This window comes from Macaca fascicularis, chromosome 12 (genome assembly GCF_037993035.2).
Source record: "Macaca fascicularis isolate 582-1 chromosome 12, T2T-MFA8v1.1".
Taxonomy (NCBI): domain Eukaryota; kingdom Metazoa; phylum Chordata; class Mammalia; order Primates; family Cercopithecidae; genus Macaca; species Macaca fascicularis.
The window spans coordinates 62,633,194-62,655,237 of record NC_088386.1 but is presented as its reverse complement, the minus strand read 5'-3'; the positions used below and the strand labels follow the sequence as shown (position 1 = coordinate 62,655,237).

The 22,044-nt window shown below is 38.6% G+C and overlaps 1 protein-coding gene and 1 long non-coding RNA gene across 3 annotated transcripts in view; one reads left to right on the top strand and one right to left on the bottom strand.

Moving 5' to 3' along the window:
• Positions 1–22,044, bottom strand: part of XIRP2 (xin actin binding repeat containing 2) — a 622,353-nt gene that overhangs the window by 165,387 nt on the left and 434,922 nt on the right. The gene's annotated exons all lie outside the window — the stretch shown is intronic.
• On the top strand, positions 16,644–21,793 carry LOC135966540 (uncharacterized). Its single transcript, XR_010579901.1, has 3 exons — positions 16,644–16,901; positions 20,190–20,453; positions 21,282–21,793. It is a non-coding gene; the product is annotated as an uncharacterized lncRNA (long non-coding RNA).

The window sequence follows — 22,044 nt, the reverse complement described above, 5'->3', positions numbered from 1 at the left end:
AAGTTTTTTTTTTTTTTTTTTTTTGTTTTTTTTTTTTAAGACTATGGTATAGTGGGAGAGCATGGTTTGGGATGTAAGATAAACTTGCTCCATATCTCAATTTTACCATTCAGTGGTTAAACCACTTCTGTGAAATTCCTTTTGTCTTCAGTTTTTCTCAGCATTGTTGTAATAAAAGAGGTAATTTGGATCAGAGTTTTTTTAGATAAAAAAATAAATAAATAAAATAACTGTTTTCCAGGCTAGGTGGCTGAATAGGAGTGGCTCCAGTCTGCAGCTCCCAGAGAGATCAGTGCAGAAGGCAGGTGATCTCTGCATTTCCAACTGAGGTACCTGGTTCATTTCACTGGGACTGGTTAGACAGGGGGTGCAGCCCACAGAAGGTGAGCAGAAGCAGGGTGAGGCGTTGTCTCACCCAGGAATCACAAGGGTTCAGGGAACTCCCTCCCATAGCCAAGGGAAGCCGTGAGGGACCTGCCGTGAGGGATGGTGCTATCCAGCAGAGATACTATGCTTTTCCCATGGTCTTTGCAACCCACAGACCAGGAGATTCCCTCGGTGCCTACACCACAAGGGCCTTGGGTTTCAAGGACAAAATTGGGCAGCTGTTTGGGCAGACACTGAGCTAGCTGTAGGAGTTTTTTTTCGTACCCCAGTGGTGCCTTGAATGCCAGCGAGATAAAACTGTTCACTCCCCTGGAAAGGGAGCTGAAGTCAGGGATTCAAGTGGTTTTGCTCAGCATATCCCACCATGACAGAGCCCAACAAACTAAGATGCACTGTCTTGAAATTCTCACTGCCAGCACAGCAGTCTGAAGTTGACCTGGTATGCTCGAGCTTTGTGGGTGGAGGGGCATCTGCCATTACTGAGGCTTGAGTAGGCAGTTTTCCCCTCACAAGGTAAAAAAAGCCACTGGGAAGTTTGAACTGGGGGGGGCCTACTGCAAGTAGGCAAAGCTGCTGTAGCCAGACTGTCTCTCTAGATTCTTCCTCTCTGGGCAGGGCATCTCTGAAAGAAAGGCAGCAGCCCCAGTCAGGAGCTTATAGATAAAAGTCCCATCTCCCTGGACAGAGCACCTGGGAGAAGGGGTGGCTGTAGACATAGCTTCAGGAAACTTAAACGTTCCTGCCTGCTGGCTCTGAAGAGAGTATCAGATCTCCCAGCACAGTGCTCGAGCTCTGCTAAGAAACAGACTGGGAGACAACTCCTAGCAGGGGTCGACAGACACCTCATACAGGAGAGCTCTGGCTGGTGTCTGGTGGGTGCCTCTCTGGGATGTAGCTTCCAGAAGGAACAGGCAGCATTCTTTGCTGTTCTGCATCCTCCATTGGTGATACCCAGCCAAACAGGGTCTGGAGTGGACCCACAGCAAACTCCAGCAGACCTGCAGAAGGGGGACCTGACTGTTAGAAGGAAAACTAACAAACAGAAAGCAATAGCATCAACATCAACAAAAAGGATGACTACGCAAAACCTCTATCTGAAGGCCTCCAACAGCAAAGAGCAAAGGTACATAAATCCACGAAGATTAGAAAAAACCCATGCAAAAAGGGTGAAAATTCCAAAAACCAGAATGCTTCTTCTCCTCCAAAGGATCACAACTCCTCACCAGCAGGGGAACAAAATTGGATGGAAAATGAGTTTCATGAACTGACAGAAGTAGGCTTCAGAAGGTGGGTAATAACAAACTCCTCCAAGGTAAAGGAGCATGTTCTAACCCAATGTAAGGAAGCTAACTCCTTGATAAAAAGTTAGAGGAAATGCTAACTAGAATAACCAGTTTAGAGAAGAACATAAATGACCTGATGGAGCTGAAAACCATGGCACGAGAACTACGTGATGAATGCACAAGAATCAATAGCTGAACTGATCAAGTGGAAGAAAGGATATCAGAGATTGAAGATCAACTTAATGAAATAAAGCATCAAGACAAGACAGAGAAAAAAGAATAAAAAGGAACAAAAAAAGCATCCAAGAAATATGGGAATATGTGAAAAGAGTGAACTACATTTGCTTGGTGTACATGAAAGTGATGGGGAGAATGGAACCAGCTGGAAAACACACTTCAGGATATTATCCAGGAGAACCTCCACAACCTAGCAAGATAGGCCAACATTCAAACTCAGAACATACAGAGAACACCATAAAGATACTCCTTGCGAAGAGCAACCTCAAGACACATAATCATCAGATTCATGAAGGTTGAAATGAAGGAAAAAATGTTAAGAGCAACCAAGAAAGAGGCCAGGTTACGAAGAAAGGGAGGCCCATCAGACTAACAGCAGATCTCTCAGCAGAAACCCTACAAGCCAGAAGAAAGTGGGGGCCGATATTCAGCATTATTAAAGAAAAGAATTTTCAACCCAGAATTTCATATCCAGCCAAACTAAGCTTCATAAATGAAGGAGAAATAAAATCCTTTACACTCAAGCAAATAATGAGGGATTTTGTCACAGCAGGCCTGCCTTATAAGAACTCCTGAAGGAAGCAGTAAATATGGAAAGGAAAAACTGGTACCAACCACAGCAAAAGCAAACCAAAATGTAAAGACCATCGACACTATGAAGAAGCTGCATCAACTAATGGGCAAAATAACCAGCTAGCATCATAATGACAGGATTAAATTCACACATAATAAAATTAACCTTAAATGTAAATGGGTTAAATGCCCCAGTTAAAAGCACAGACTAGCAAATTGGATAAAGAGTCAAGACCCATTGGTGTACTGTATGCAGGAGACCCATCTCATCTGCAAAGACACACATAGGCTCAAAAAAAGGGATGGAGGAAGATTAACCAAGCAAATGGAAAACAAAACAAAAAACGCAGGGGTTGCAATCCTAGTCTCTGATAAAACAGACTTTAAACCAACAAAAATCAAAAAAGACAAAGAAGGTCATTATATAATGATAAAGGGATCAATGCAACAAGAAAAGCTAACTATCCTAAATATATATGCACCTAATACAGGAGCACCCAGATTTGTAAAGCAAGTTCTTAGAGACCTACAAAGAGACTTAGTCTCCCACTCCATAACAGTGGGAGACTTTAACACCCCACTGTCAATATTAGACAGATCAAAGAGACAGAAAATTAACAAGGCTATTCAGGACTTGAACTCAGCCCTGGACCTAGTGAACCTACTAGACATATAAAGAACTCTCCACCCAAAATCAACAGAATATGCATTATTTTCAGCACCACATCACACTTATTCTATAATTGACCACATAATTGGAAGTAAAACTCTCCTCAGCAAATGCAAAAGAATGGAAATCATAACAAACAGTCTCTCAGACCACAGCACAATCAAATGAGAACTCAATATTAAGAAACTCACTCAAAACCACACAACTACATGGAAACTCAAAAATCTGCTCCTGAGTGACTACTGGGTAAATAAAAAAATTAAGGCAGAAATAAGTAAGTTCTTTGAAATTAATGAAAACAAAGACACAACATATCAGAATCTCTGGGACACAGTTAAAGCAGTGTTTACAGGGAAATTTATAGCACTAAATGCCCACAGGAGAAAGCGGGAGAGATCTAAAATCGACATTCTAACATCAAAATTAAAAGAACTAGAAATGCAAGAGCAACCAAATTCAAAAACTAGCAGAAAACAAGAAATAACTAAGATCAAAACAGAATTGAAGGAGATAGAGACATGAAAAACCCTTCAAAAATTCAATGAATTCAGGGGCTGGTTTTTTGAAAAGATTGGCAAAATAGGTAGACTGCTAGCCAGACTAATAAAGAATAAAGAGGGAGGAATCAAATAGATACCTTAAAAATGATAAAGGGGAGATCACCACTGATCCCACAGAAATACAAACTACCATCAGAGAATACTAGAAACACCTCTATGCAAATAAACTAGAAAATCTAGAAGAAATGGATAAATTCCTGGACACATACACTTTCCCAAGATTAAACCAAGAAGTAGTCAAATCCCTAAATAGACCAATAACAAGTTCTGAAATTGAGGCAGTAATTAGTAGCCTAGCAACCAATAAAAGCCCAGGAGTAGACAGATTCACAGCCAAATTATACCAGAGGTACAAAGAGGAGCTGGCACAATTCCTTCTGAAACTATTCCCAATAATAAAAAAAGAGGGACTCCTCCCTAACTCATTTTTATGTGGCGAGCATCATCCTGAAAGAAAAACCTGGCAGAAACACAACAAAAAAGGAAATTTCAGGTCAATATGCTGATGAACATCAATGTGAAAATCCTCAATAAAATACTAGCAAAACGAATCCAGTAGCACATTAAAAAGCTTATCCACCATGATCAAGTTGGCTTCATCTGTGGGATGCAAGGCTCGTTCAACATATGCAAATCAAAAACATAATCCATCACATAAACAGAAACAAAGACAAAAACCACATGATTATCTCAATAGATGCAGAAAATGCTTTCAATAAAATTCAACACCGCCTTCATGCTAAAAACTCTCAATAAACTAGGTATTGATGAAACGTATCTCAAAATAATAAGAGCTATTTATGACAAACCCACAGTCAATGTCATACTGAATGGGCAAAAACTGGAAGCATTCCCTTTGAAAACCATCACAAGAAAAGAATGCCCTCTCTCACTACTCCTATGCAACATAGTATTGGAAGTTATGGCCAGGGCAATCAGGTAAGAGAAATAAATAAAGGTTATTCAAATAGGAAGAGAGGAAATCAAATTATCTGTTTGCAGATGACATGATTGTATATTTAGAAAACCCCATTGTCTCAGCCCAAAACTTCTTAAGCTGATAAACAACTTCAGCAAAGTCTCAGGATACAAAATCAATGTGCAAAAATCACAAGCATTCCTATATATCAATAATAGACAAACAAAGGCAAATCATGAGAAAGTTCCCATTCACAATTGCTACAAAGAGAATAAAATACCTAGGAATACAACTTACAAGGGATGTGAAGGACCTCTTCTAGGGGAATTACAAACCATCACTCAAGGAAATAAGAGAGGACATAAACAAATGGAAAAACATTCCATGGTCATGGATAGGAAGAATTAATATCGTGAAAATGGCCATAATGCCCAAAGTAATTTGCAGATTCAATGCTATCTTCATCAAGCTACCACTGACTTCCTTCACAAAATTAGAAAAAACTACTTTAAAATTCATATGGAACCAAAAAAGAGCCCATATTCTCAAGACAATACTAAGCAAAAAGAACAAAGCTGGAGGCATCACGCTACCTGACTTCAAACTATACTACAAAGGCTGCAGTAGCCAAAACAGCATGGTACTGGTACCAAAACAGATATGTAGACCAATGGAACAGAACAGAGGCCTCAGAAATAACTCCACACATCTACCACAATCTGATCTTCAACAAACCTGACAAAAAACAAGCAATGGGGAAAGGATTCCCTAATTTAATAAATGGTGTTTGGAAAACTGGCTAGCCATATGCAGAAAACTGAAATAAGACCCCTTCCTTACACCTTATACAAAAATTAACTCAAGATGGATTAAATATTTAAATGTAAGACCTAAATCTGTAAAAACCCTAGAGGAAAACATAGGCAATACCATTCAGGTCCTAGGAATGGGCAAAGACTTCATGACTGAAACACCAAAAGCAACTGCAACAAAAGCCAAAATTGACAAATGGGATGTAATTAAATTAGAGAGCTTCTGCACAGCAAAACAAACTATCATCAGTGAATAGGCAACCTACAGAATGGGAGAAAATTTTTGCAATCTATTCATCTGACAAACGGCAAATATCCAGAATCTACAAGGAACTTAAACAAATTTACAAGAAAAGAACAACTAATCCCATCAAGTAGTGAGCATAGCATATGAACAGACACTTTTCAAAAGAAGACATTTATGTGGCCAACACACATATGAAAAACAGCTCATCATCACTGGTCATTAGAGAAATGCAAATTAAAATGAGATATCATCTCATGCCAGTTAGAATGGTGATCATTAAAATGTTAGGAAACAACGATGCTGGAGAGGATGTGGAGAAATAGGAACGCTTTTACACTGTTGGTGGGAATGTAAATTAGTTCAACCATTGTGGAAGACAGAGTGGTGATTCCTCAAGAATCTAGAACCAGAAATACCATTTGGCCCAGCAATCCCATTACTGGGTATATACCCAAAGGATTATAAATCATTCTGCTATGAAGACACTTGCATACATATGTTTATTGCAGCACTATTCACAATAACAAAGACTTGGAACCAACCCAAATGCCCATCAATGTTAGACAGGATAAAGAAAATGTGGCACATATACACCATGGAATACTATGCAGCCATAAAAAAGAATGAGTTCATTTATTTGCAGGGACATGGATCAAGTTGGAAAGCATCATTCTCAGCAAACCAACACAGGAACAGAAAACCAAACACCACATGTTCTCACTCCTAAGTGGGAGTTGAACAATGAGAACATGTGGGCACAGGGAGGGAAACATCACACATTGGGGTCTGTTGGGGAGTTGGGGGCAAAGGGAGGGAGAGCATTAGGAGAAATACCTAACGTAGATGATGGGTTGATGGGTGCAGCAAACCACCATGGCACATGTATACCTATGTAACAAACCTGCACATTCTGCACATGTATCCCAGAACTTAAAGTATAATAAAAACAAAAACAAAACACAAACTTATGTACATCTTTAAAAATAAATATATAATCAAACATACACTTGATAATTATACTAACCAATTATTTAATATTAATATTATTAATATCTATTCAATATTATAGACCTCAATTATATTCTATCATTATATTAATTAATAGCATTGATTACTCTCATCTATTATGTGTAACATCAAAAATATATTTGACATTATTTCTAAAATTTTAAATTGAAACTTTGGGCACAAGTTAAAGATGGTATAGTAGATAGTAAGAAAACTAATTTCGCTTTCACACTTATTTCCATGAATATGGTTGACTTCAACATCTGTACACTCATGATATTAGACAATATTAATAAATAATTTATTCCTGGTTACAATTTTAGGTACCATATATAAGCAGATGTTGTTTAAATAATTTGTTCCTGCAGTCTTTTAATATTTCAGTTAGAGTCACTATTCTTCAGCAGTGGGCTGTCTTTTTCTGGATCAGTATCTGGCATGTAATTTGCTTAAATCACTCTCTATAACTCACAAATATCCATCAGTTTTGACCACCATGTACCTTTTTTAGAGCCCATCTCTGAATAAAACACGATGAAGTCATGGCTTTGGTAGATTTGATTTACACATGTAATCCATAAATGATGCAGCTAAGAAGCCAAGAAAGTTTTTAAAAATGATTAGCAAGAATCATTATAGTGTTCGAGAAATGATGCCCGGTTGGAAATGGGTATGTGTTTTATTTTCCACATTGAAACTGAAGTCAGCATGCAGTCCAAAGACAGATCACAGTTAACTATTGTGCCACCCAGAAAAAAGAAAACAAAAAACTTTTATCCTGAAAAGTGTATTACTTGTTGGGATGGCTTTTACAAACTGTTTTGTTTGCAGTGTTGCTGTTGTGTAGCTCTGTTTAATGAAGATCAGGGTGTGCCGGAGACATAGAAGTTCATTGGTAAAGACTTTCTTCCTCGAGCATGAAAATACCACTTGCAGATGGAAAAATTAAGAAGCCTTTGCAATTGTTAATGAAAGCCACAAATAAAAATTAATATGGCAAAATATAGGATATAAATTATGTGATACTCTAAGGCAAAATATTTATAAAGTGAGAAAAATAATTGTGATATACAGAATGGGCTATGACAAAGATGAACTGGTTCAGAATTTACTTCCAGGAATCTCGACTAGGTAACTTGGTGCAAAATCCCCCAACCAACATGATTTTAAAAGCTTGACAAGAGTTTCAAAAGTTACTTAAAGCATTAGAAAGTTTTAAAAGTTATGCTGAACTCTTGGTTCCCTTCTTCACCTGGATCTTGGTCCAATAAGTCAACACAATCACATCTGGTGTTACTTTCATCCTCGAGTTAGCTGCTGATATCATCAAAAGTCGCAATATCCTAGACTTTGGGATTGGACCCGGAAGTGCTACAAACTAAAGGAAAGGTGACCTGATAATTGACCAGCCCTGAAAAGGAAGGAGAACCATTTTCAAATGATCTCAATCCTTGATTGGGTTGTGAAATTTTGAGATGTTTAGTACCTATAGCAGCCTTCCAGAAATAACGACCAATTCCATATTGAAGTAGAAAACATTATTATAGTTCTGTAATTATGTAATGTCCAATACTAGTCAGAAATCACCAGGAACATGAAGCTATAGGGCCGCAAGATAAAGAGAGCAACAGACAATAGAAGCCATAAAAAACTTAGAGTTATCAGATACAGAATTCAAACTATGATTCAATATGTTCAAGAAAATAAGAAGACAAGGCTAATAATTTTGGAAGGAACTTGAAATATTTATAAAAGAGCCAATGGAAATTATAGAGGGAGAAAAGGGCAGTCCCTATAATTAAGAATTTAATATGATGGTTTAAATGAGATTAGACATAGTTGAAGAGGAAATTAGTGATGATAAGTCAGAAATATATACAAATAAATACAGTAAAAACTAGGATGCAAAATACAAATAAGTACATAAGAGACGTAGAGGACACTGTGAACAGGGCTATTATAATTGGAGTCTCAGAAGTAGCAGGGGAGAAAGAATAAGACAAAAGCAAATTTCACAGAAGAATTAAGTTTCCCAAAACCGACATAGACATCAAGTCACAGGTACAAACATCCCATGAAGCCAAGAATGATAAACATAAGGAAGATGACACTTGGGAACAGAAACATGACTAAAAGTCAATGACAAAGAAGTAACATTCCAGCTCACATTCAAAGAAGTAACAATAAGAAGACTGACAGTTAACTTCTCATTAGAAACCATGTTAGAAAACCAGCAATAGAATGCCATCTAGGGAATTACATTTTATTTTCTTTCTGTATATTGAAGATATCATTCCTTAACTGGCAAGATATTGTTGTGCTTTGAATACGGTCTGTTTGTCCTCACCAAAGCTCATGTTAAAATTTCATCCCCAGTAGGGTGGTGTTGGCAGGTTTGGCCTAGTGGACGGTGTTTGGGTTATGGGGGCAGATGCCTCATGAATATCTTGCTGCTTGAGTCACTGAGTGAGTTCTTGTTCATGAGATACCACATTGGTTCTTGCAGGAATGGACTGGTTTCCCCTGAGTGTGGGTTGTTATAAAGCCAGGACACCCCTAAGGCTTCTTTCTCTTTGAACGTGTTCACTTTCCCTTTGACCTTCTCCACTATGTTGTGATGCAGTGCCAAAGCCCAGAGCCATGCTCCTAGGCTTCCCAGCCTGCAAAACGTGAGCTAAATAAATCTCTTTTAAACTGAAATCACCTAGCCTCAAGTATTCTTTCATAGAAACACAAAATGGACCAAGACAAATGTCTTTCCGACTTGCAAGTGAAATAAAAATATTTTCAAACAAATAAAAAGAGAAAGCATATATCACCATCAGACACAGATAAAACAAAAGACCATAAAGTGTTTTTCAGGTGGATGGCAAAAGATCCCTGGCAGAAGTCTGGAGATGCAGAAAGCAATATTTGAAGAGACTGCTTAAAATAAAAATAATAATATCTTATAGGGCATAAATATAGAGAGAATCTACATTACTCAATCACATATCAGTTGTGAGCTGGGTATATGGAGTTAAAGTATCCTAATATCTTTGCGTTATCTGAATGAGGTAAAACTAATTTATATTATTAACACATTTTGGGAGAATGCATGTTGTAATCTGGCCAGTTGTTATTAAAGTGTGGTTCTCAAGTCTAAGGGGCCCCCAAGATGCCTTCAGTGAGTTCACAAAGACACAATTATTTTAATTATAGCAATAAGAGATTATTTTCCCTCTTCACTGAGTTGGCATTTGATCTGATTTATAGAATACATGATAAGTAAAACTTTTAGTCTCTTAGCCCAAATCAACTAAACTGTACTAGTTTTACCTCTACTTTTCTATGCCAGATGTCTGCAATTCTTTTTCTCATAAAGGTCCAGATAGGAAATGTTTTAGGCTTTGTAGGCCATAAAGCCTCTGTCTCTACTACTAAACTCTGCATTTGAAGAGCAAAAACGTTTTAGATAATACGTAAATAAATGGGCATAGCTGTGTTTCAATAGAACTTTATCTTAAAAAAATGTAGCTGTGGACTAACTCTGGTAAGTCAAAAGTTTGCTAAGTTCTTTTCTGTGTCACATAAATGCAGCAAAAACAAGTAAACACACACACACACACACACACATACATGTTTACTTAAGTAATACACATGCACATGTACTTAAGTAATACACCCACACACCCACGTTTACTACACACACACACACACACACACACACACACACACACAAACGCATTAAGAACACCCTTGCTGAAAGCAGTAGAAATTATGGATTTTATTAAATCTTGACCCTCACGCGCACAACATTTTGATATTCCTTGTGACATAATGGGAAGTAAGCATAAAGTATTTTGCCTGGCTGCTGAAGTGTGATGACTGTCTGGAGGCAATGCACTTATATGATTGTATCAGTTGAGAGCTGAGCTAATTGCTTTTTCATGGAACAACATTGCTACTTGAAAGAACAATTAACTGATGAACTATGGTTATTCAGATTTGAAATTAGGTGGACTAGCCAATGAGACATAACAAAAAAACTCTAATAATGAGTTTTAGAAAAAGTTATCTTTGCTGTTGGAAAAATGATACCCTAATAGTTGCTTTTCTTCCTCTGGACATTGTCCCCTCTGCATGTGATGCTGGAACTGTGACAACCATCTCTTAAGGCAGAATGTAACTTACTTGAGGATGAAACTGACATCATCCTAAGTAGTACACTGCTGGTGTACTGAGTTGACAGGATTGTGGTAGCAGGGTAACTATTCCACTATTATCAGGTCATTAATTTATCCATTTATTTACCAAACATTTATTGAGTGCTAATTGCATGCCAGGTACAGGGGGAAATGGCAGAGTTCCTCACCTCCTGGAGAGTACATTCTAATAGGGAAGACAGAGAATGAAATTGTAGTTAGATTCATGAGAATTCCGAGTGCTATGAAAATGTGATCTATCTTGGGGCATCGTGAATGCTTTTCTGAGAAAATGCGAAGTATAAGCTAAACATGAAAGATGAGTAAGAGTTGCCTGGGATAAAGTATAGGGAAGGGTTTGCAGAAAGGAAAATGTGTTTGAAGTTGAGAAAGCAAGAAGCATGTGCTAGGGATTTGGAGGAATTGAGGAAGGCCAGTATGCCTAGGGGCATAATGGACAAGGAATGGCAGACGCAGAGGTTGGAAAAGCCATTGGCCCTGTGACTGTAGAGTGTTGTGGGCCAAATTAAGAATTTTGAACTTTATCCTAGAAGATATGCAAGTGTATTGAGGTTTTAAATCCGGGGCTTGACATGTTCAGATTAGCATTTTTGAAAGATCATCCTGGCTGTAATGCGGAGAATAGGTTGTATTAAGACTGAGTTAGAAGCCAGGACCTCAGTGAAGTGTCACACAGCTGTCCAGGAGAGAGATGAAGTGGCTTTAAGTGGGTCAGTGGCAGTGGTGTGGAAACATATGGAAATGTCACCTAGTCAGAAATGCAGGGAATGGAGAATGTGAGGTTCGAGCGGAGTCCTGAAGAGCACCTAAGAGGTGGCTAGAATAAAAGATAATGAAAAATTGCTGACAAACTTCCTGCTTTGGGGGATGGTGCAGGGAAAGGGGCATATATAAGATGCTGCAGACCAAGTCCCAGATGAAAATTTCTGAACTTTTCATCATATTTTATAATTTTTGATACTTTTATACATCCGTGATTTTGTTCAACTGTATTTCCTGTTCTTTCCAAAGGAAATATTTTAAGACAGCTGTTGCCAGAAATTAATAGTGGCCACTGAAATATTTTCAGATGACAAATGGCTTACAAACTTATAATCCTTTATGTGATTAAATTTAATTCATGAAAATACATGGTTAAGTTGATATCACTGTATGCTTCCACTACTTCTAGCCTTCCATGCTTTCTCATGTAAGGTACCACAATTGATTAAACAAGAATCGTTTAAGAGCTCTCTGACATGCTAAGATATCCCTTGAATATTCTTAAGAAATTCAAAGGAAATCATACATCAAAGCCAGTTACACAGTTTTGTGTGCTTATTTCTGTTAACTCCTGAATAGCTTCAGTTTAACTGTAAGTTACAGGATCTATATTTAAATACTTTCTGATTTCTGGACCAGTAATTAAAGATCTCTTATTTTATACATCTTAGATAAATAATAACAAATAGCACTTGAATTCTCAGAAACTAAAATCACTTTATCATGAGAATAGTATTTAATTAATCTGAATATTTTACTAATAGAAGACAATTACTTAATGAAAGTAATCATGTGATATGTATTCCTTTTTTATTTTTCATTTAAAATTTTTTTTTAGAGGCAGTTTTACTCTGTCACCCTGGCTGGAGTACAGTGGTGCAATCACTGCTCACCGTAGCCTTGAACTCCTGGATTCAGGTAATCTTCTCACCTCCACTTCCTGCGTAGCTCAGACTACAGGCCCAGCTAAGTTTTTTTATTTTTATTTTTTGCAGACGTGAGGGTCTTGCTATGTTGCTCAGGCTGGTCTCAAAATCCTGGTCTCAAGTGATTCTCCTGCCTTTCCCTCCCAATATGCTGGGATTACAGGCATGAGCCACTGTGCCTGCCCTTGTATTTCAATTCCTTTCCATTGGAAGGAATGAAGATCTCTGGTTTCTCTCTGAAGCTTTAATAGTATTAAGAGATCCAAGTTAGATATAGCTATTTTATTTAGAAATTTAAATATTACCCCTTGCATAAATTTTAAAAGTTGACTTTAAAGCAAATCTTACATTATTTCTTGAATAAATTACCACATTTAAAAATAATAATTATGTGGAACATTGTATACTCAGATCAGAAAGTTGTTACATATTGTTGTCTCAAAACTTGCAAAATTTTTACATCTAATATTTTAGAAATTATGAAACATTTTTTCAATGCAATCTTAAACATGATTTGTTAAAATTTTAAATAAGTCAAGGTTAAATAAAAATTGCACCCATTAGAATGGCTACATTTCTCACCATAAATGATTCTTTCTTATAGGGAAAGGTTCCATTGGAATTCTAACTTAGAGAAAGATATTTTATTCTAGAACTCCAAAGCATAAACTAATATTCATAGAGTAAACAGAATCATGAGTTAATCCATTTAATAAAAATATATTTTTGTTTTTCAAACTTTCAAATGAGATTGAGATGTTTCCACCTTCCTTCCTTCCATCTCTTTGCTTTGCTTAATCTCCTAGGGATGAGAGGAATTGAATATACTTCATGCCCATCTTTACAATAATAAGGCTCCTTTTCTTCTGAGTTCTACCTTATTATGTATGTTATCCTATTAGATTCCGGCCCTTTGGTGGCCCTGGCATTGGTGTTTGCTTTCTGTCCCTGAAGGTGCATCACAATATCAATTAGTCTAGCAGTATCCTCATGTTGTGCAATTTAAGCATCCTGTTTTTTTCTCTCTGGGATTTTTGTCTTCTCTGAGAATTTATTCTAAAATTTCTCACTATCTGATCAATTCTTAGAATGTTTTGTGCAATAACTTTTACTTTTTTACCCCACATCTTTCCTTCAGAAATTGGCCTAATTAACCAACATCACCATTATAGCAAACAACACAATAGCTAAATACCACCTTTTGCCATTTATTTTCAATGCTGCAACTTTTGCCCAAGCTTCCATCATATCTTGCCTGGATTATTGCAATAGTCTCCTAACCTCTTTTTTTTGGACACCAACAGTCTTATTTTATTTTATTTTATGTTTGGATAAATGCCCACCTTAAGAAATCAGATCTCAAATTAAAAATCTAACATCACAACTAGTGGAACAACAATAATAACAACAAAAACAAAAAAAAAACCCAAAAAACAAAAAACAAAAACAAAAACAAAAAAGAGCAAACTAATCCCAAAGCTAGCGGAAGAAAAGATATAACCAAAATCAGAGCAGAATGGAATGAAATTGAGACTCAAAAATCCTATGAAGAATCAACAAAACCAAAAGCTGGTTTTTAGAAGGATAAGCAACATAGATAGACCACCAGCTAGATTAACAGAGAAAAAAAGAGAGAAAATCCAAAGACACACAATCAGAAACGACAAAGGTGACATTACAATTGATCCACTAGAAATAAAAAAGATCCTCAGAGAGTATTTTGAACGCTTCTATGCACATAAACTAGGAAGTTGAGAGGAAATGGATAAATCCCTGGAAACATACAGCCTCCATGATTAAGTCAGGAAGAAATCGAAACCCTGAATAGATCAATCTTAAGTTCTAAAATTGAATCAGTAATAATAAAACAAAACCCACCAAGCAATAAAAGACCCCAATCAAAGGAATTCACAGCTGAATTCTTCTACTAGATGTACAAAGAAGAGCTGGTACCAATTCTACTTGAACTATTCTAAAAACTGAGGGGAGGGATTCCTCCCTAACTCATTTTATGAAGTCAGTATCACTCTGATACCAAAATATGGTAAACACACAATGAAAAAGAAAAACAAATGCCAACATTCCCCAACAAAATACTGTAAACCAAATTCAGCAGCACATCAAAAAGTTAATTCACTACAATCATGTAGGTTTCATTTATTGGATGCAAGGTTGGTTCAACATATGCAAATCAATAGGTGTGATTCATCACAAAAAAGAATTAGAAACAAAAACCTTACGTTTATCTCAATAGATATGTGAAAAGCCTTCAATAAAATCCAACATCTTTTCATGATAAAAACCCTCAAGAAACTCTGTGTTGAAAAAAAAGTTCAAAATAATCAGAACCATGTATGACAAACCCACAGCCAACATCGTACTGAACAGGCAAAAGCTGGAGGCAGTCCCCTTGAGAACTGGAACAAGACAAGGATTCCTACTCTTACCACTGCTATTCAATATATTGTTGGTGCAAAAGTCATTGTGATTTTTGCTATTACTTTTTTTTTTTTTTGAGACAGAGTCTTGCTCTGTCGCCCAGGCTGGAGTGCAGTGGCGTGATCTCGGCTCACTGCAAGTTCCACCCCCGCGGGTTCACGGCATTCTCCTGCCTCAGCCTCCCAAATAGCTGGGACCACAGGCGCCCACCACCATTTTTGTATTTTTAGTAGAGATGGGGTTTCACCATGTTAGCCAGGATGATCTCCATCTCCTGACCTCGTGATCCACCTGCCTCGACCTCCCAAAGTGCTGGGATTACAGGCGTGAGCCACCATGCCCGGCCATTACTTTTAAAGGCAAAAACTGCAATTACTTTTGCACCAACCTAATAGTACTGGAAGTCCCATCCAAAGCAAGCAGGAAAGAGAAAGAAATAAAAGGCATACAAATAGGAAAAGGAAAAATCCAACGATCTCTTCTCATTGACAATATGACTCTAACTTAGAAAACCCTAAAGACTGTGAAAAGGGTCCTTGAGCTGATAAGCTTCAGAGAAATTTCAGGATACAAAATCAATGTGCAAAAATCCGCAGCATTTATATACAGCAAAAAAATACAAGCTGAGAGCTAAATCAAGAATGCACTCCCATTTACAATAGCCACACACACACAAATAAAATACCTAGGAATACATCTAACTGTGGAGGTGAAAGAGCTCTAGAAGAACAACAAAATATTGCTGAAAGAAATTATAGATGACACAGACAAATGGAGAACATTCCATGCTCATGGATTGGAAGAATCAACATTATTGAAATGGCCACACTGCCCAAAGCAATCTATAGATTCAATGCTATTTCTAGAAAACTACTAATGTCATTTTTCAAAGAAACAGAAACAAACTATTCTAAAATTCATATGCAATCAAAAACAAAAGCCCAAATAGCCAAAGCAATCCTAAGCAAACAGAAAAAAGCCAGAGGTATCATATTACCCAACTTTGAACTATACTGTACACCAATAGTCTATTTTCAACAGCACAGTCATGTATCCTATAAAACCCTAAAACTGGTTATGTTTCGTGTCTGCTCCAAATCTTTCACAGCTTCCCATGTCACTCTGGGCAAAAGCGAAACCTTTAACATGGCCCATAGGTCTATTTCTCTGACACCTGAGACATAATCCTGCCTTCAGGCCTTAGCACTTGCTATTCTGTGTGGCAGAACCACACTTTCCCCAGGTGTCCATATGTTGGGAGCAAGCCCCCCAAAATCTGGCCATAAATTGGTTCCAAAACTGGCCATAAACAAAATCTCTGCAGCACTGTGACATGTTCATAATGGCCCTAATGCCCAAGCTGGAAGGTTGTGGGTTTACAGGAATGAGAGCAAGGAACACCTGGCCCGCCCAGGACGGAAAACAGCTTAAAGGCATTCTTAAGCCAAAAACAATAGCATCAGCGATCTATGCCTTAAGGACATGCTCCTGCTGCAGTTAACTAGCCCAACCTATTCCTTTAATTCAGCCCATCCCTTCATTTCCCATAAGGGATACTTTTTGTTAATTTAGCATCTATAGAAACAATGCTAATGACTGGTTCACTGTTAATAAATACCTGGGTAAATCTCTGTTCGGGGCTCTCAGCTCTGAAGGCTGTGAGATCCCTGATTTCCCACTTCACACCTCTATATTTCTGTGGTGTGTCTTTAATTCCTCTAGCACCGCTGGTTTAGGGTCACCCCGACCCAGCTGGTCTCACAAGTGGCCCCATTCGTGGGGGTTCGAATCCAGGTAGAAGTGTTGCCGGAGCAACAGCTGGAACGGAAAACTAGCTGGAGGACACCCGAGTACTCTTAAAGGAATCCCTGCGGTGAGTAAGAAGGGGAGCTCGGAAGCATCAGGGTAACAATGGGACAGGTGTGGGGTCTGGTTCATTCCACCTTGGAACTTTTTCACACTGATGAGGAGGAGGAACGAGGGTATAAGGAAGTAACAGAAGAGGTTACAGAGCATGTTTATTTACCAGCTAAAGCTAAAGCGGCAAAGGAAGGACAGGTTCATCCCTACCCTTCGGCACTCCCTCCTTATTCTTTTGAAGAAAATGACCCTCCGGATCTTTCTTTTCCAGAGGACACTGGGCAAAAACTAGTTGCCCCAGTGACTGTTCGAGTAGTGCCTCAAGCGACCGCTCTTAGTTCTATTCAGGCAGGAATTCAGCAAGCTAGACAAGAGGGTGATCTAGAGGCTTGACAGTTCCCTCTAAGAATACATCCACCAGATCAACAGGGAAATATTATAGCTACATTTGAGCCTTTTCCTTTTAAATTACTCAAATAAGTTAAACAAGCTATAAATGAGTTATGGACCAGGTTCTCCTTTTGTAATGGGACTGTTAAAGAATGTTGCTGTTTCCAGTCGAATGATACCTACTGACTGGGACACTCTTACTCAGCTTGTCTAACTCCTGCTCAGTTCTTACAGTTTAAAAATTGGTGGGCAGATGAAGCTTCCATTCAGACTGCTCACAAGGCTCAGGCCCAACCTCAAATTAATAAAACTGCAGACCAACTTTTGTGGGCTGGTGGCTGTGCTGGTTTAGATGCACAACTGGTCATGCAGGATGATGCCATTGAACAGCTTAGAGGAGTGTGCATTAGAGCTTGGGAAAAAATCACTTCAGATGGAGAACAATACCCTTCCTTTAGGGCCCATCTGTTCTAAACTGGGGCATTTCCAGCTCAGGCCATTCCCTCACCCCTGTACAATGTCTGTCCCCTGCCACGGCCGGTAGTGCCACAGTAGATTTATGCTGCACAAAAGCTGTGAGCCTTCCGCCTGGGGAACCCCTACAAAAGGTTCCAACAGGAGTGTGCGGACCCTTGCCAGCAGGGACTATAGGATTACTTTTAGGAAGGGCTAGTGTAAGTTTAAAAGGGGTACAAATACATATAGGAGTCACTGATTCAGATTACAATGGGGAAATTTAAATTGTTATATCTATTTCTGTCCCCTGGAAAGCAGAGCCAGGAGAGCACATAGCACAGTTCCTGATTGTGCCATATGTGGGAATGAGAAAAAGTGAAATTAAATGAACAGGAGGATTTGGAAGCACAAATAAACAAGGCAAAGCAGCTTATTGGGTAAATCAAATGACTGATACACGTCCTATCTGTGAAATAACTATTAAGGGAAAGAAATTTAAAGGTTTGGTAGATACAGGAGCGGACATTTCAGTCATTTCTCTACAGCACTGGCCATCCGCATGGCCAATTCTACCCGCTCAATTTAACATAGTTGGAGTCGGTAAAGCCCCTGAAGTATATCAAACTAGTTATATTTTGCATTGTGAAGGGCCCGATGGACAACCTGGGATTATTCAACCAATTATAACTTCTGTACCTATAAATTTATGGGGAAGAGATTTATCACAACAGTGGGGAGCAAAAGTTCTAATTCCAGAACAATTATATAGCCCTCAAAGTCAACATATGATGCATGAAATGGGGTATGTCCCTGGTATGGGACTAGGAAAAAATTTGCAAGGTTTGAAAAAACCACTTCAAGCGGTAAAACATAGTTCCCGCCAAAGATTAGGAAATAATTTTTGATGGCGGCCATTGTTAAGCCTCCAGAACCTATACCTTTAAAATGGTTAACAGATAAACCAATTTGGATAGAACAATGGCTGCTAAGTAAAGAGAAACTAGAGGCTTTAGACAAATTAGTTACTGAACAATTAAAAAATGGGCACATAGCTCCAACATTTTCCCCTTGGAATTCTCCAGTTTTCGTAATTAAGAAAAAATCAGGTAAATGGAGAATGTTAACTGACTTAAGAGCCATCAATTCAGTGATACAACCTATGTGATCATTACAGCCAGGATTGCCTTCTCGTGCTTTAATTCCAAAAAACTGGCTTTTAATAGTCATAGATTTAAAAGACTGTTTCTTTACTATCCCCTTAGCTGAGCAAGACTGTGAATGGTTTGTATTTACAATTCCTGCAGTAAACAACCTGCAGCCTGCTAAGCGTTTTCACTGTTTTACAGATGGGTCTAGTAATGATAAAGCTTCTTATTTTGGATCAAAAGGTAAAGTTTTCCAGATGCCCTATACTTCAGCTCAAAAAGTGGAGCTTGTAGCTGTAATTGAGGTATTGACTCCTTATGATATGCCTATTAATGTGATTTCTGATTCTTCATGCGTGGTTCATTCCACACAGTTAATTGAAAATGCTCAGTTACGATTTCATACAGATGAACAACTGATGACTTTATTTACCCAATTGCAAACAGCAGTTAGAAGTAGAATGCACCCTTTTTACATCACTCACATTAGGGCCCATTCACCTCTTCCAGACCTTTAACTGAAGGGAATCAACTGGCTGATCACCTAGTTGCTAATGCAATATCTAATACTAGACACTTTCACAATCTAACCCATGTTAATGCCTCTGGTCTCAAATGCAGATACAGCATTACCTGGCAAGAAGATAACACTATTATCCAGCGATGCCCAACTTGCCAAATGGTACATTCCTCATCTTTTACAGAAGGAGTTAATCCTCGAGGACTGGAACCTAACTCTCTTTGGCAAATGGATGTCACACATGTTCCCTTGTTTGGGAGACTAGCTTATGTACATGTATGTGTGGACACCTTTTCTCACTTTGTCTGGGCTACATGCCAAACAGGAGAGTCTTCTGCCCGTGTGAAACATCATCTTTTGCAGTGTTTTGTGGTGATGGGCATTCCAGCTTCTATGAAAACACATAATGCCCCAGGCTATACTAGCCAAGCTCTAGCTAAATTTTTCTCTATGTGGAATATTAAACACATTACTGGTATCCCATACAATTCTTAAGGACAAGCCATAGTGGAAAGAATGAATCTTTCCCTAAAATAGCAGTTGCAAAAGCAGAAAGGTGGGTACAGAGAATATCTAACACCAGAGATGCAACTGAATCTAGCATTATTAACTTTAAATTTCTTGAGCCTTCCCAAAGGCCAGATATTATCAGCAGCTGAACAGCATTTACAGGAACCAGCTGCAAAGACAGAAGTAGAACAACTGGTGTGGTGGAGAGATCCAATAACAAAAACTTGGGTAATAGGTAAAATAATAACTTGGGGTAGAGGTTATGCTTGTATTTCTCCAGGCAAAAATCAACAGCCGATTTGGATACCATCAAGACACCTGAAACCTTATCATGAGCCAGATGCCGAGGAAGAGACTCTGGGAGGATCCCGAGGACCCCCCGGTTGCAGCCATGTTGAGGCTGACGCTGAGGAGGACCCCAACTGTCACGAGCAACACCCGTCAAACACAGCCACCCACCTGGGGACGGATCAAGAAGCTGTCACAGATGGTGGAAGAAAACCTGAGGAAAGCGGGACAGCCAGTCACAGTGAATAATTTAATGGTAGCTATGATAGCGGTTATCACCACTGCCATGAGTATTCCTTCAACAAAGGCTGACACAGAGAACAATTATACTTACTAGGCATATTTATCAATCTGAGCTCGTAACAATGCCCGGATATAGTCACTCTATGACACAGTTACACATGCTTTCTGATCTCAGTATTTACCATAATAAATCTGCTCCTATTATTGAGGCATATCACCCTCAAAATCCTATTTGTAAACAGGATTGGACCTGACCAGAAATAATGAATGTACTTGTTTAGGAAGATTGCTTTGCAGAACAGGCAGAGATGCTGCACAATAATTCCTATGGAATCATTATTGATTGGTCCCCTAAGGGGATGTGTAGCTTGAATTGCACCTTTCAGCCTGTGAGCCATGGCCACACTATGTTCAGATGATCTGAACAAAATGGTCAGATGGTAGACATAAAAAGAAGTACGGCAAGAGTTCCTATTACCTGGAACCATGGCGGTATAGTGGCACCTCAACCTCATGATATGGCTCGCTCTAGGAGCTAAACACAAGGATTTGTGGAAACTATTAATAACTCTTAATAAGATCAAAATTTGGGAAAGAATAAAAAGGCATCTAGAAAGACACTCTATAGACTTGTCATTGCATATTGCAAAATTAGATAACAAATATTTAAAGCATCCCAGGCACATCTGACCTTAATGCCAGGAACTGGGGTGCTTAAAGGTGCTGCACACAAATTAGCAGCTAGTAACCCATTTAAATGGATAAAAACACTAGGAAGCTCTGTAATTTCAATGATGATCATGCTTTTAATCTGTGTTGTTTTTCTTTGTATAACCTGCAGATGTGGATCCTGACTCCTGCAAGAAGTAGCTCACCGTGACAAAGCTGCCTTTGCTTTTATCAATTTGCAAATCAGAAAAGGGGGACATGTTGGGGGGAAGCCCCCCAAAATTTGGCCATAAACTGGCCATAAACAAAATCTCTGCAGCACTGTAACATGTTCATAATGGCCCTAATGCCCAAGCTGGAAGGTTGTGGGTTTCCGGGAATGAGGGCAAGGAACACCTGGCCCGCCCAGGGTAGAAAACTGCTTAAAGGCATTCTTAAGCCACAAACAATAGCATAAGCGATCTGTGCCTTAAGGACATGCTCCCGCTGCAGCTAACTAGTCCAATTTATTCCTTTAATTCAGCCCATCTCTTCATTTCCCATAAGGGATACTTTTAGTTAATTTAACATCTATAGAAACAATGCTAATGACTGGTTTGCTGTTAATAAATACGTGGGTAAATCTCTGTTCGGGGCTCTCAGCTCTGAAGGCTGTGAGACCCCTGATTTCCCACTTCACACCTCTATACTTCTGTGGTGTGCCTTTAATTCCTCTAGCACTGCTGGGTTAGGGTCTTCCTGACTGAGCTGGTCTTGGCATCCGTATTTACTTCTTTAAGACTTTCAGGTCTTTACTCAGATGTTTCAGTGACCTTCCTGGGTTATGCACTTTAAAACTGCCATCTTCCACCCATCTCTGCAGTTGCTATGCCCTTCCATTCATTATTCTTTCTTCATAGAACTTACGAAATTCCATTCATTCATTCTTCCACTTG